Source organism: Canis lupus, chromosome 15 (assembly GCF_048164855.1).
Source record: "Canis lupus baileyi chromosome 15, mCanLup2.hap1, whole genome shotgun sequence".
Lineage (NCBI taxonomy): Eukaryota > Metazoa > Chordata > Mammalia > Carnivora > Canidae > Canis > Canis lupus.
Window position 1 is genome coordinate 15,276,165 of NC_132852.1, and position 15,492 is coordinate 15,291,656.

Below are 15,492 nucleotides of genomic sequence, written 5' to 3' on the forward strand. Positions count from 1 at the left end.
CTCTAACTGCAAAAGATAAGGACACAGAGTATCCACAGAGCTGCCAGAAAGGGTCACAGCCATGCTGATACCTTGATTTTGGCCCAGTGAGACTCATGTCAGACTTCTGACATACAGAATCATAGGAAATAAATTTGTGCTATCTAAGCCACTAAGTTCAGAGTAATTTGTTACCACAGCAATAAAAAGCATACATTAAACCTAACCATGAGAAAAACATCAAACCCAAGCTGACATATCCCACAAGACACCCTCTCAAAACTGTCAAGATCATCAAAAACAATGAAAGTCTGAAAAACTCACAACCCAGAGGAGACTAGGGAGACATGATAACTACGTGTTATATGATATCCTAGGTGGGCAGATGGACCTTGGTTAAAAACTAAGGAAATGTGAATAAAGTATGGACTTTATTTTTTTTTAAGATTTATTTTTATTTATTTATGATAGACATAGAGAGAGAGAGAGAGAGGCAGAGACACAGGCAGAGGGAGAAGCAGGCTCCATGCCGGGAGTCCGACGTGGAACTCGATCCCGGGACTCCAGGATCGTGCCCTGGGCCAAAGGCAGGAGCGAAACCGCTGAGCCACCCAGGGATCCCCAAAGTATGGACTTTAGTTAATAGTTATGCATCAGCGTTGATTCATTATTTGTAACAAATGTACCATAGTAATGTAAAAAGTTAATAAGGGAAACCAGATGAGAAATATATAGGAACACTCTGCACTCTCTTTGCAATTTTTCTGTGAGTCTAAAACTGCTCTAAAATAAGTTTTAAAAAATTCACTGGATAGGATTAGTGGCAGTTTAGATACAGGAGACAAGGCAATGTGAAGTCATAGCAGTACAACCTATCCAAAATAAAACATTGAGATGAGAAAAAAAGAAAAAAAAGAACTGAAAGGAATGTCTGGATGGTTCAGTTTACAATCTCAAGATTGTGCTTTCGGCTCAGGTTACAATCTCAAGATTGTGAGATCAAACCTCAAGTCAGTCTCCACACTCAGTGCTGAGTATGCTTGAGATTCTCTATCTCCTCCTCCGCCTGTCCCTCCCCCACTGTTCACCTGTGTGCACTCTCTCTCTTTTTCACCCTCTAAAAAAAGGGGGGGGTGGACTAAAAGAAAAAGTAAACAGAGACTGAATGATCTTTGGGAAAATGCAAAGAAATCTGAGTCATGTATAACTGAAGCCCCAGAAAATGAGGAGAAAGGAAGCCAGAAATAATGACCAAAAATTTTCTAAGTTTGATGAAACCCTCAAATGCAAGAAACTCAGCAAATCTTAAGGAAAATAACAAAAAAAACCACAGTAAGCCATATTATAATCAAATTTTGAAAACTCCCGATAAAAGGAAAAACCTTAAAAGCAGCAAGAGAAGAAAAAATATAGAGAAGAACAAAAATAAAGAAGACAACAGACTTCTCATCAGAATTTTGCAAACCCAGAAGACAATGGAATGGTACTAGTTAATGATCAGATTGAGGAATTCAATTTTAAAAGCAGCACAAAGCAAAAAGCATAATTAAACAAGTGGAACTACAACCAAAAAGCTTCTGCACAGTAAAGAAAACCATCAACAAAATGAAAAGGCGACCTATTGAAATGGGAGAAAATAACTGCAAATCATATGACTCATAAGGGGCTAATATCCAAAATATAAAAAGAACTCCTACAACTCAAAAGAAAATAAAATCAAACAATCCAATTAAAAATGGTCTAAAAATCTGAATAGACATTTTTCCAAAGAAAATACACAGATAGCCAACAGACACTTGAAAAAACTCTCTATATCTTTAATCATCAGAGAAATGCAAATCAAAACCACAATGAGATATTATGTCACACCTATGAGGATTGCTAGTATCAAAAAGACAAGAGATAGCAAGTGTTGGCAAAGATGTAGAGAAAAGGGAACGCCTGTGCAGTGTTAGGAATGTAAAATGGTGCAGCTGCTATGGAAAACAGTATAGAGGTTCCTCAAAAAATTAAAAATAGAACTAACATATGATCCAGAAATCCCCCTTCTGGGAATTTATCTGAAAAAACTTAAAACACTAACTCAAAAAGAAATGTGTACCTCCATGTCCATTGCACCATAATTTATAATAGCCAAGGTATGAAAACAACCTAAGTGTCTATCAATGAATGAATAGACAAGAAAATTATGGTATATATACAATAGAATACTATTTATCCATAAAAGAGAATGAAATCCTGCCATTTGCAAATATATGGATAGACCTCAAGGGCATTATCCTAGGCAAAGTCAGAGAAGAAGAAATACTGCATAATCTTTCTCCCTTATATGTAGAGTCTAAAACAGAACAAAACGAGCTCATAGATACAGAGAACAAATTGGTGATTGCCAGAGGCAAGGCGGGGGTGGGGGGGAAGACATAGGTGAACTGTTCTTTGTTTTTTTTTTTTTGTTTGTTTAAATACACTGATATTAAAAATAAATAAATACATTGATATTTTAAAAACCAGAAGTTGGAAACTAAAGTTTTTTTTTTTTTAATAATCATGTAAGACAATAAGAATAAGATATCTTGGAGTGAATAAAATCAAAATGTTAGAAATCATCAAAGAAAACGATTAATAAATTTAACTACATATAAATATTTTCAAATGCAACATGAAAAATATAAACAAAATAATAAGACAGATAGCAAACTGAAAGCAAATATTTGCAACGTATATAACAAGTTCCTAATTTCTATGAAATAGAAAATAAATAAGGTTTCTTCCAAAGTCTACTTATAAAAAGACCAAAACTCCAATAGAAAAATGAGCAAGTACATAAATAGATATTTCATAGAAGAAATGGGTAACAGACATTTTTAAAGATATTTGACTGTAGCTATAATTAAATAAATGATCCTTAAAATAAGAATTTTTAATAAGTGATTTTGGCAAAGATCAAAAGGCCTGATAAGAAATGGTTTTCTGCAAGTTCAAAGGAAACAGATGTTCTCACACACATGTTTTAGGACAGAAAATTGGTGTAACCTCTTTGGAGGGCAACTTGACAATACATATCTTAATGTAAACTTCCTATACCCTTTAACTGAGCATTTCTGGATTTCTGTATTGCTATCTTAGTAGATATAAGCTAAGGCCTGTGATACTCATTGCAGCATTGTTGTTAATATGAAAATGTGTACATAATCCAAAGCTTAAGAAATAAAAAGCCCTGCAGTGGACATAAAACTTAAAATTTAGTTAAAAAGACAAGATTTACATACTGGAATCAATTGGGAAATAATCCTAGGGCAATGTATCAACTTGCATATTGTATGTAGGCGAATTATGTTGCTGAACCCCCTAAAGTCTTTTTAAAAAGACAGAGTAAAAAAAAAAAAATAATAAAAATAAATAAAAAGACAGAGTCCACCATTGTAATGGGTTAAATATTGACCCCCAAAAGACACGTTCATGTCCTGACACCCAGAACCTATGAATATGATTTATTGTAACCTGGGCCTTTGCAGACATGGTTAAGTTAAGGAAACTGAAATAAGATCATTCGAGATTATTCTGGTGGGCCTAAATCCAAAGACAAGTGTCCTTATGAGAGAGAGAAGAGGAGAAGACACACTCACAGAGCAGAAAGCATCAGAAGAGAGAGAGAGAGAATGAGGGATTGCATGGATTGTGCTACAAGCCAAGGAGTGCAAGTCAGAAACCAAAAGAGGCAAGGAAAGATTCTCCTCCAGAGCCTTTGGAGGCCAAGAACAATGGTCATTTTTATGCTTTTGCTATTGTATATATAGAGAGTTACTAATTATTGATTAATTACCCCTGTCTTTCAAAGTACATAAAGTCAAATAAATGTAAGATCTTTAACCCTCCAACTGTCTACATTATTTCACTTAACACCCAGGTTCTGGGTTGGTCAGAATTTTATCATACCTTTTATCATACCTTTATTATACCATTTTATCATACCTTTTCTCAACTTCATGGGCCTATGTGGTCCCATACGGGATGCTAGGTGATTTATCCCCTCCCCAAGCTGATAAATTATCACTATCGGACAAATTTCCAACGTTGGTGTTTTTTACATCTCTATTCCCATTCAATGCCAGAAAGATCAAGAGCACATAAAGACTAGTTTTTGCTTTGTTGTTGTTGGTTTTGTTTTGTTTTGTTTTGTTTTGTCTATATACCTAAGGATAATTCTTTAAAAACCTTTTTGATATATTTATACTTTTAATGAGGACAACTAAATAAATTAAATGCATTTTCAGAACAACAATAAGGCCGGTGATCTTGATAAACCTGAATCAGTAGAAACATTTTATCTATTTCATGTGGCTCAACAAAAATAGGGATGTACACATCTCAAGCACCCCCCCCACACACACACGTTTCCTATCACAGACTCTAACAAAACTTAAACATGCACTTTAATGATATTATCTGACCTATTTTTCATAGAATGACCCATTTTTCTGAAAGACTTAGACCAAACCCTTATTCCCAGGTTTTGGGCCACCAGAGAAGGAAGGAAGTGTACAAAGCTAACATTTACTGAGTAGCTATTACTTCCCAGGTGCTCTGCTAGATGCTGAAACACCCTATCGCCCTGATAGGTCATTCCCTTTGAGGATCAGGCTCTAATTCCACTTCAGTATTTTATCATCTCCGCCTGGTCTGCTGAAGCAGGCTCCTTACTGGTATCCCTGCTTCTACTTTGGTTTCCTGACAGCCCATTCTGGACTCAGATGCACCGGAGTGTGATTAAAATAGATCGTGGCTCTTTCCTGCCTAAGCCCCTTTAGGCATTTCCCACAGCAATTAGAATAAAATCCACACTCCCTTCAATGGCCTACAAAACCTCTGCATGTAGTCTGGCCCGCACCTACTTAGCGGTCTCTCTCACTTCCTCTGGGACGACCACTCTCTCTCCCACTCACTCATAAAGCTTTGGCTCAGGGGTCAGCACGCTGCAGGCCACAGGCAAACAGCAGACCACCTGTTTTTGAGCAGCCCCTGAGCTAAGAGTGGTGTTTACATTTTTAAAAGGTTGGAAAGAATCAGAAAAAGAACAAGATTTGGTGACACATGGAAATGATATGCAATTCAAATATCAAGGTCCATAAATAAAGTTTTATTGGAACGCAGCCATGCTCACTCGCATATGTATTATTATCCAGGGTGGCTTTTGTGCCACAGAGAGCTAAGTAGCTGCAGCAAAGACTGAGCAGCTCACAAAGGCTTAAGATATTTACTAGGTGGTCCTTGGCGAGAAAAGTTTGCGAGACCCAAAAAGCATCACACTGGTCTTTCTGTTTCTAAGACTCTCTCTGTTCATTTGTGCCTCAGGGCTTTCTATTCTCTGTGCTCGCCTCCTGGAATGTTCTCCAGCTCTCTGTGTGGCTGCTGTGTTCTCATAAGGTCTCATGGGCAAAACCAGCAGAAAGTCACGTACTGTTAGATTGTATCTCTCACCTATGAAAGGGTCAGTCTCCGATCCCTGGATAGAGAGATTGGGTTTCAGAGTCTTCCTTTCCTGTCTGGCAGCAGCAAGGGAACAGAAGCTTTTTGGAGGGGGGGGGGGCTCTCCACTCCACGGACCTGGTGATTCCCTCTGCAGTTGCATGAATGGATGTCCCTTGCCTGACCCACCCGGGGTTCTAAGATGCTGGAGGAGAGATTGTGTGTCCCATCCCCCAGACTTGACAGAACACAGGAGGCTTCAGACTCTTCTCGAGCCATTTCAGTCACATCTCCATCCCGTTATAGCCAACAATGCAGGTGCACAGGCCAGAGTTCTTGGTGTCATTTATGGATGTGGGAATGCAAAGAAGGATGAGATTTCTATCATTACAGCACACTGGCGCACAGAAGACATAGCCCTCTGGATAAAAGGTAAACGCACTGAGGTTGTGGTGTAGTCAAAGTGCACGGATCTTCCATCAGGAGACCTCCTCTCTCCATAGCAGCTGCAGGACCACGCAAGTCGCTGGCGCACTCTGAGCAAGCTTCCTCTTCTGTAAATACCAACTTGCCTAATCCTCTTTCAGATTCCTAAGGATCAAATGAGAAAATGTTTATAAAACTACTTTGCAAACTAAGTCTTAAAGAATAGAAAGTATTTTGTGAGCCCTTTCTTAATACCGTAAAACAAGAACACCATATTCTGTTTAATAAATCCCACTGTGACAACTCCCACAATTTTGTGTGGATTTTAAGACTTTTTAATTCAATTGGTATGTTCTTAAATGTATTATTTTGTTCTTAAAATAGATAAAGAAGGGGTGCTTTGGTGGTGCAGTCTGTTGAGCATCCAACTCTTGGTTTCGGCTCAGGTCATGAGATCGAGTCCTGCGTCAGACTCCACGCTCAGCCCAGAGTCTGCTTAAGAATTTCTCTCTCTCTTTCCCTCTGCTCCTCCTACTCATTCTCTCTCTCTCTCTCTCTCTCTCTCTCTCTCTCTCAAATAAATAAATACTTTCGAAAATAGTTAAAGAGAAGATACATGTAAGATCTTAGGGGTTGTCAACTTAAAGCGCAAATACCTTCAGTAAGATGCAGGGGCAGCCTGTCTAAGGAGAGATGAGGATGGGAGATTCTAAAAAAGAAAGCCACAGAGATAACAGATCAAGGTCAAGTGGGGAGAGAAACGCGTGGTACCTCCTCTCACATTTATGTGGCAGTTTTCATTTAAAAACAATATATTTCTCAAAGCAATGAGGTGGACGGAGCTTGCCCCAGGCAGTGTTTCAGGGTAACCGAGTGGACCGAATCCCACACGGAGCATTCTGACAGAGGCTACCCAGAGAAAGTGTGAATTGGAATAGAGAGGAAAATGCAATAAATCCATAGACAGTGGGGACAGTGCCCAGCCATGAGCTGGTTTTAGCATCACCCTGTACGTCTGCTACAGCCTGTGTGAGGGCCCTGTCCCTGGGGTCAGGAGATGCGGATCCAAGTGAACATTCAGGAGCGTTCTAAGCCATGTGAAGCTGCTCTCTGGGAGCCAGTTTTCTCATTTGTGAAATTGGGACAATATGCTCTATCTCTTGGGGTTGTTGTTGGTAGAGATAAGCACATAAAGCAACTTGCACCAGAAGCTGACAAGTCTTCTCTGGGGTCTAGGAGATCACTCACGAGAGAGTGGATGAGAATGGACAGAACCATCTGCTTCCTCAGGTGCCATCATACCAGTGACGGTCTTCACTTCACTGAAGACTGAAGCGTCTGTGGTCTGACTGAGATAATCAGACAAAGCTGGTGCCACAAGAATTGTTCGACATGGGGCCCCTGGCCTAGAGAAGCAACCCTAACGGTAGTCAGGAAGGAAAGCCAAAGCCTGAGCCCGAGGAGCCTAACCAAGCATGGAGAGGTAAGAGTAAGAGGCAGAAAGGGGGCCACCACCCAGGAGAGGCCTGAGCAGGGGGTACGCTTTGATGGCTGACATGGGATGTCAGGGCTAGGGTATGGCGGGGGAAGGGGGGGCTCTCTCCTCCATGTGTGAAATGTTACCCCTATCACCCACCCCCCCCACACACCTGCCCACACCTTCCTGGATGGACCCTTGCCCAGTTGTCTGTCACACCACAGCTCTGCTCTGGTTCTCACCCACAAAGAACAGGAAAACAAAGTGAGGAGCAAAGGCTGGGCCAGGTGAGAGGTTGCCCACCCTGGCTAGCAGCTGAAGGTGAGCAAGGCAACTGCAGGCCTCTAGCAATCTGGAAGGTCCCCTTGGTACAGATGTAAGAAACAAACCTTGTCTACACCTGATCTCAGATTTCCAGCCTCCAGAGCTGTGAGCTCCATCAAAGGCCAATCCCCTCGCCCACCTTACAAACCCAATTCCCACTGCACAGACCTCTGTAGAAACTCACTGAGCATCTATAAAGACTTCGAGGTAGTACCAGACCAACTCCGTAGACCTGGGGTCCAGTTTGCGCGTCCTCTCCTCCGTCTCACGTCCACCTTCCCTTCCTTACCACCGGCACTGGCCAGCAGTTAAGATCACCATGCAGAAGCTCAATATCACTAGTCAATGCATAGAAGATGAAAGACAATTTAGGATTACCAATAACGTATAAAACAATGGGGTGTGTAAAAGATAGATATTGGGCTTTGCGTAATCTTTCATTACGAACGTACTTCGTGAATTTCCGAGAAAATATAGCATGTAGCATTTATCAAACTTTATTGTACTAATAGAAAATGTTATGGGCTTCCTAATTCATAGGTTGAAACCTGAACCTCCAGTGCCTCAGAATGTGACATGTGACTGTACTTGGAGATAGGGCCTTTAGAGAAGTAATTAAGTTCAAGGTGAGTCATCAGAGCGGGCCCTAATACAACAACTGGTGTCTTTATAAAAAGAGGACATCCGGAGGGAGACAGAGATACCAAACAGGTGCAGGACCAGAGACATGATCATTTGAACACACAGCAAGAAAGTGGTTACAAGCCAAGGAGAGAGGCCTCAGAAGAAACCAACCTCGCCAACACCTTGGTCTCAGGCTTCGAGCTTCCAGAGCTGTGAGAAAATACATTTCTGTTGTTGAAGCCACTGAGTCTGTGGTACTTTGTTGTGGTAGCCCTAGCAAACTAATGCAGAAGACCTATTAATATCTTAATGATCAGTTTGGAATATGCTGGAATAGCATCCATAATCATTTCAATACTATTTTATTAAAATTTATTGTAGGCACTGAGTCCTTTTTATGTGTTGGTTACCTAGTAGCACTGATTTGTAAGCACTAGCTTTCCCTACCTTTGTGTGAGTTCTTGGCACCAGATTCACACAAATGCTCGAGTGGACATTACACACAAACACTGTGCATTCTCGGGCTGTACTCTTAATCCCCAGCTGGGGCCACCGGGACTGTGGTGGCTTTGTACCATGTCAATATAGCTAAGCTGGAACTATATTTCCCCAAGAATGGGAGCAACCTTTGGAAGGCGGAAGTGACGTGGCGGCCATGGTTGTGGCCCAAGGTCGGTGAAGGCCTGCACTGTGGCAGCTCGCACACAACGCCATGCATCTGCGGGCTCCCTGCTTCTCCAGCATCCCTGAATCCTGCTTAGGTTTGTGAATAACTCCGTGATGAAGTGCACCAGCTGTCCTGCAGGTCTGCTTCGCCATGGACGTCAGGAGGACAGGAGGCATCACAGAGCAGTGTGGGACATAGAGGTCCCATCTCATCCGCGCAGGTTCCAGTGTGTCTCCTCTCCTCACAGCTCCACTTGGGATCCATCCTCCCCTCCTGAAGCAAGCCTCGCCTACTGACTTCAGACCCACGTCTTGAGGCAGGGACAACAGATTGCACAGACTGCTTAACCAGCTCCCATAATCATGTACATTCTAATCCCTACAATAAACTCCTTGTTTCATTCAAAGTGGTTTTGCTTCTCCAATCAAACTTTAATTGATACAGATTTTGGAACTCTGGTGGCTGCTGCTGTAATAAAAACCTAAAACATGTGCACTGGCTTTGGGCACCAGCCTTGAAAAGTCTGTCAGCAAAGACTTGAAGAAACGCGAGGAAAATATTATTGGAACCTGAAAGAAAGGAGACATTTTTATGTAGCGGCTTGAGGGAGGTTTAGCAACATTGACACCCATGGTAACTTGGAAAATAGAAAATGTACCAATGAACTGTGTGATCTGGCCGAGGAAATTTCCAGGCATCATGTTGAAAGTGCCACCTGGCCTCTTCCAGCTGCCTACAATAAAATGAGAGAGTTATAAAGATAAGCTCAAGAGCAAACAGTTAAATATAAAGGTGACAGGACTTGCTGAGTTTGAAAACAAAATGGTCTCTCATTTCCAGATGGCAAACAAATCTAAAATTAAGAAAGGGCTTCCGGATCTGGTTCCAGTAAAGATGGAGCAAGCAGATTCCATTGCGTCTCTCCCACTGGTTGCATCTAAAAACACTAGATAGAACACATAAAGCACTAAGGAGAACTCCGAAAGGTAATAATAATAGCAGGAGGGTGGGGGAATGGGATCAAAACTCCAAGAAAGACCAATAAGGTGGTGAGAAGTCTGGAGTGTTTTTCCTTCCACATCTCTTGGCATGAACTCATGACAACTTGAAACTTGAAATGGTTTAAGTTGCACAAACAGAAAAAGATGCAAGAGAAACCTTCTCTTCCTGATCAAAAGAATAGAGAGGGTGGGGTACCTGGATGGCTCAGTCTGTTGAGGGTCTGACTCTTGATTTTGGCCCAGGTCATGATCTCAGAGTCTTGAGATCGAGCCCCACATAGGACTCTGTGCTCAACAGGGTCGGCTTCAGATTCTCTCTCCCTCTCCCTCTGCTCCTTAGCCCTGCTTGGGCAGGCTCTCTCTCTCTCTCTCTCTTTCTTAAAAAAAAAAAAAAAAAAGGAAGGGGAGTCTGTGCCTGAAAGAGAGAGTCATGAGGGAAATCCTCAGTTTTTCTTTCCTTCCCACCAGCCCTGATTCCATGAAGCATTGAGACAGGCTTCTTGGGGAGGGGGTGAGTGTACTTTGCTGTGGGAGGGGTATGAGTCATTGTGGCCAGAGGGCAGACTGTGGCAGACTTTATCACCCAGAGATGACCATCAGAGTATCTCCCATCCTGTGTGCTCTTTTGACATCTTTTATCATCTCTCCTTAAGAGGTAAAGTCTGTATCTCTTCCCCTTGAATCTGGGTGGACCTTTGTGACTATATCAACTAATACGGTATGGCAGAAATGATGCTATGTAACTTCCAAAGCTCGATCATAAAAGGCAATGCAGTTTGCTCCTGGCTCTTTCTTTGGACATGTGCTGTTGAAGCCCAGCCGCCATGCTGTGTGGACATGTGCTGTTGGGGCCCAGCTGCCATGCTGTGTGGACATGAGCTGTTGGGGCCCAGAGACCATGCTGTGTGGACATGTGCTGTTGGGGCCCAGCTGCCATGCTGTGTGGAAGTCCACAGCACATGCAGAAGCCACACATGAGTGTTTCATGGCTGCCCCAGCTGAAATTCAGTGCTGACAGCCAGTGTTAACCTCAGAATCCAGTCCCAGCCACCACCGGACTTCAAGCACATGGAAGACCCCAAGCCAGAACCGCCTACCAAAGCCAAATCAGCTCCTACAATTATAAAAGATAATAATAATTTTTAAAAAGATAATAATAAATATTTTTTATTGTTTTATGCCACACAAGTTGGGGTGGTTTGTTATATGGCAATAAGTAACTAGAACAGGAACCATAAAAACAGCTGTTCCAGTTTCTTGGTCATCAGCTCTTGGACTTTCCCCAAATCTATTCTCCTACCTCCCACTTGGAACAGCCAGCCCTACATATTGATTGCCAAAGTCTTGTCACCTGTCATTCTCACACTTCTCATCTTGATCCTCATTGAATGGGAAACCCCGTATCCCAGACAGCAACATTAAGAATTGCCTGCAAGATCCACCCTCAAGCCTCACCCTTCAGGTGTGGGACCAGCAGAGCAGGAAGGAGGGCCTGTCATGACTTGGGGATAATAAGCCTACAGAGGTCAGAAGCCTAGCAGCCCCTTGCGAAAGTGAGAGAGAATAGTGAGTATAATTGTTTTAATTATCACACTACAGAAGTCTAAAGAAATGTTGTAGAAAATGCAGAATAAATCCTAAGGGGAAAAGAGAAAAATCAGAAGAAGAGAAAAGTGGAAATAAAAGGGAAATGACAAAAACATAGGAAAAATAGACACAGCTTTCCAAGAAATAGAGGGAAAGATATAAAGCTCAGGCGGTGAGAAGTGGAAAATGACGGTAGACCACAGACAGTGCCTAATGCTTGTGAGGAAGTAGGAAAGTCCTGTCAAGGGCTACAGATGTGTGTGGAGCTCCAAGGTGTTGTACAAAAAATGTGCTCACACTTTACTGTATGTAATCTATACTTGATCAAAAAAGTGAACAAGAGGGGAAAAAAAAAGTCCTAACTGGACTAATGGATACTGATCTTACACCTCTGCTCTCAGAACCGTAATATTCAAGTCAGTTATATATCTAATAATAATAATGCAAAACCGTGAGCCTTGAAGACGAGGCCTAAAATTCTGAGCGTATTTCAGGAAGAAATTTCTCTCTGGATGATTGTGCTTTCAACGGTACATATGACATTGATAGAACGTTGAAGTTGGCTTCCTGAACTCTGTTAGGGTGGTAATCCTTTAAGGAACAAAGCATGCCATACGATTAAATAGATCATGCTGAAAGAAGATGAGAGCCAGGACAGAGGTAGAGAAAAGCCATAACTAAAGAAGCAAGACAGTAGAAATCAACAATCTGTAGAGTGTGGCCCCATTTTACAGAAAGACACCAAACCAAAGCAGCATGTTCTTCCCTACCAACAGCCCTTGAATGAGAAAACATTATCCTACTGATCTGAGACAGACCCTAAGAGAAGATAACAGAATCTGGCTTTACTTCTCATAACACCCTGGTTTGAGATGGCTTTTGATGGAACATTCCAACCAGTGCGCTTGAGCAGATGGGGTACAGGTGGGCCAAAATATTGACTCCCTCATCCTTGTGGGTGGCCATGTGCAGCCCCATGCATTTACCCCAGCAGGCAATATACAAATATTTTCTTTTTCTTTTTTTTACAAATATTTTCTGTCATTATTATTTTCTGTATGTGTCCAGCAAGATGGAGAAAGTTGAGAGTTGTAGTTGAGTTGATCATTTATGGGCAAGGCCTTCTTGTAGGTAACAAGTGTATGCATAATCTACTCTGATTCCAACCTAGTGAAGAAGGGAAATCCACTTCCAACAACTTACTATCCTCTTGGAACCCTTCCTCCAACCTGGGCTTTACTCCCCAATTTATGTGGAAAGAAGTAGACTCAGGTAGTGGAAGGGTAATGGAGTAAAGGCCCATTTGTCACCGATCAGTAAGTGACCTTGGGCAAATTACAGAAGGCATCTCATGAAATCCCTTCACTAAATCAATGAGGAACCTAGGCTGAGGGTGCTTAGTTGGAAATATCAAAGCCATGGCTACTGAGAACACCACGACTACAATCCGTATTCTTTCCAATGCCGGCATGAGGCAGCCACTGCCCTTGAACCAGATTCCTGCCCCCATGCCACAAGTAAGTTACTCATTTAAAACACAAAAGAAAAAAAAAAGCACCATGTCCACTGTCACAAAGGGAAATCAGTGGGCTGTGGTCCAGGAAGACTGGCTGGCTACCAGGCAGGAAGTTCAGAATGGGCAAAGGGCCTTGGCACACTCATCACGTTGAAAGATCAGGGTTCTGTTTTGCTGCTCCAGAAACCCCGGAATTGGCTGCATGGGGGGAGGACAGGCTCACACCAGCTATCCCCAAAGACCTGAAATATAAACCAGAACACCAATTTATTACTTCATTAAGGGGAATAAGTCTTCCCAAAGGCTCCTCTGTCTCCAGCAGCCCCTTCCAGACATCCAGTTCACCTGGGGAGCATGAAATCCCAGCACCCCGGGCTCAGTGAGTCCTGCTCACGAGAGGGGATCCCTGACAGCCTCTTACTTCTCCTGCCCTCCCCAAGCCCCACGGCTGAATTCAGCTGCCTGGCTCCTTGCTTGAGAGCACGTCTTTCAGCCCTGCCTCTCCTATTAACATCTGTCCCTCCCTACAGAGAGCAAACACAACCGATTCCCATTCCCCCGTGGTAATAACACTCAGGACGCTCGGTCTGGGGTAGGTCCTGATGCAACGTTGGTTACTCTCTACTTCCTTAGTCAATGATTTACTGACCTTCCTAAATCTGGCTGCACTCACTCTCTATTGATACATCCCCTCTTAGTCCCAGAGGTTAACTTGATCTAAAAGTTGCATCTTGTTGTCCACCCCCCCCACCCCCGCCCCGCACTGACCTCAGAATCTGCTAGAAGCAACGCCTAGTAACTAGGTTGGGTGCCACCCAAAGAATTCTCACAAACCATATTTTGGGAAATCATGAGGTTAACACGCATTATAGTTGCTCACTTGGGATTTTCCCGCCCTGTGGCACATGGGGCTGATGTTGCCTCTCTGAAACACACTTTAGTATAATGTCTTCACTTATTCTCACCGCTCCCCCTCCCTTAGTCCACTTTCCTCATCGTTTGGCCACTTTCCCCCTCCATATTTATACAAGGTGCTCACACACCACCATTAGCTGTGCTGACAAACTGCCCCACTTCCTGCTGGAGAGCAGCAAAGATGAAATCCTTGCTTTCGGTGCACAGCTCCACTGCCAGCCCTCAGCCCCGAGCCTTCTTGGGGCCTCAATTTCCTCACCTGCAAAATGGTGACAGTCCCTTTTGTCACCTGTCTTCTTCACAAGATCGCTGTGAAATTCAAATAAGATAATATAGCTAAAAATACTGTGAAAGACTTGGCAAGCCACACAAATGTAAGGAAAACATGCAGTCATTTGCAACACAAATAATTAGGCATTCATGTTCATTCATTTAAATGTGGCTTTGTTCCTTTCTTGTATCTAATTAAATCAAGAGAAATGTCAGGTGTAAGATTCTTAGGGACCAGGATTATATTTTTGCAGGGCAAGAGAAATATGCCCTCGAGTGGCCTGGAAATATAATTAAGTGGGTTTTCTATGCTTTAGAATTAAAGCCCTATCTGGAATTCTTATGGCTTTTTATCTTTCCAACCATTTTGATGCTAATGCAGGAAAGTTCAGCAGGGATGAATATTCTAAATATATATTACTTTGTCTAATGAGTATCTTCATTAATAGTTATGGTTCATCACGTGACCGGCTTTTTCAAAAGCAAGAGTAGGCGGATGGCAAGCAAACCCCTTGTGCTTGCTTGGAGAAGAAAATTTGGAGACCCAAATAAGTAAATTTAATTAGAGATTTCACATGGAATGATTGCGGGATGCAGGCACATTTCACCCTGCCTGACAGCAGGAGGGCTTTGTCCTGGTGTGTAGCATTTCCAAGGCCCTTGTTCATGGGAGCCATTTTCTCCTCCTGCATAGATGCTTTTGCAGCTGCTGTAAGGTGTAGAGAGTTCATTTTAAATACAGAATATTCTCCAGCTCCTGTAATAACCTGCAGCTGCTTGACCACTCGCTGCAAGAGGTTGAATGTTGTACATTGTCCCTGGAGCTACTTCAAAACCAAAGCAAAATATTTTCCACTTCCAAGAACCAGTGAAGGGCCACCTATCAGTGGAATTTAAATGTTTCTCCAATTAAGCCCCAGACCTATAGAGTCAGTTTTGAATGTGAGAAAAAAGGGACAACGAGTTAGTAGAGTTGCTCTAAAAGAAGCTGTTCTTGAGATGACAAAGCTCTCTGTTTGGAGCAGCCTTCAGCCTTCCTTCTGAATAAGGAAACACCTGCATGCCGGGAGAGTACAAAGCCCTCATTCCCTCCAGGCGAAACGAGAGGGAAAAGTTTGTGGATTTTTCTGTGCTGTTATCGAATGGTCAACATCTGGAAGTAAATGCCTGACTAACAAGTAGTATGCATCGCGGATAGACAATAAGTTGTTGGTTGAATGAGGTAATTAGTGAACACCAT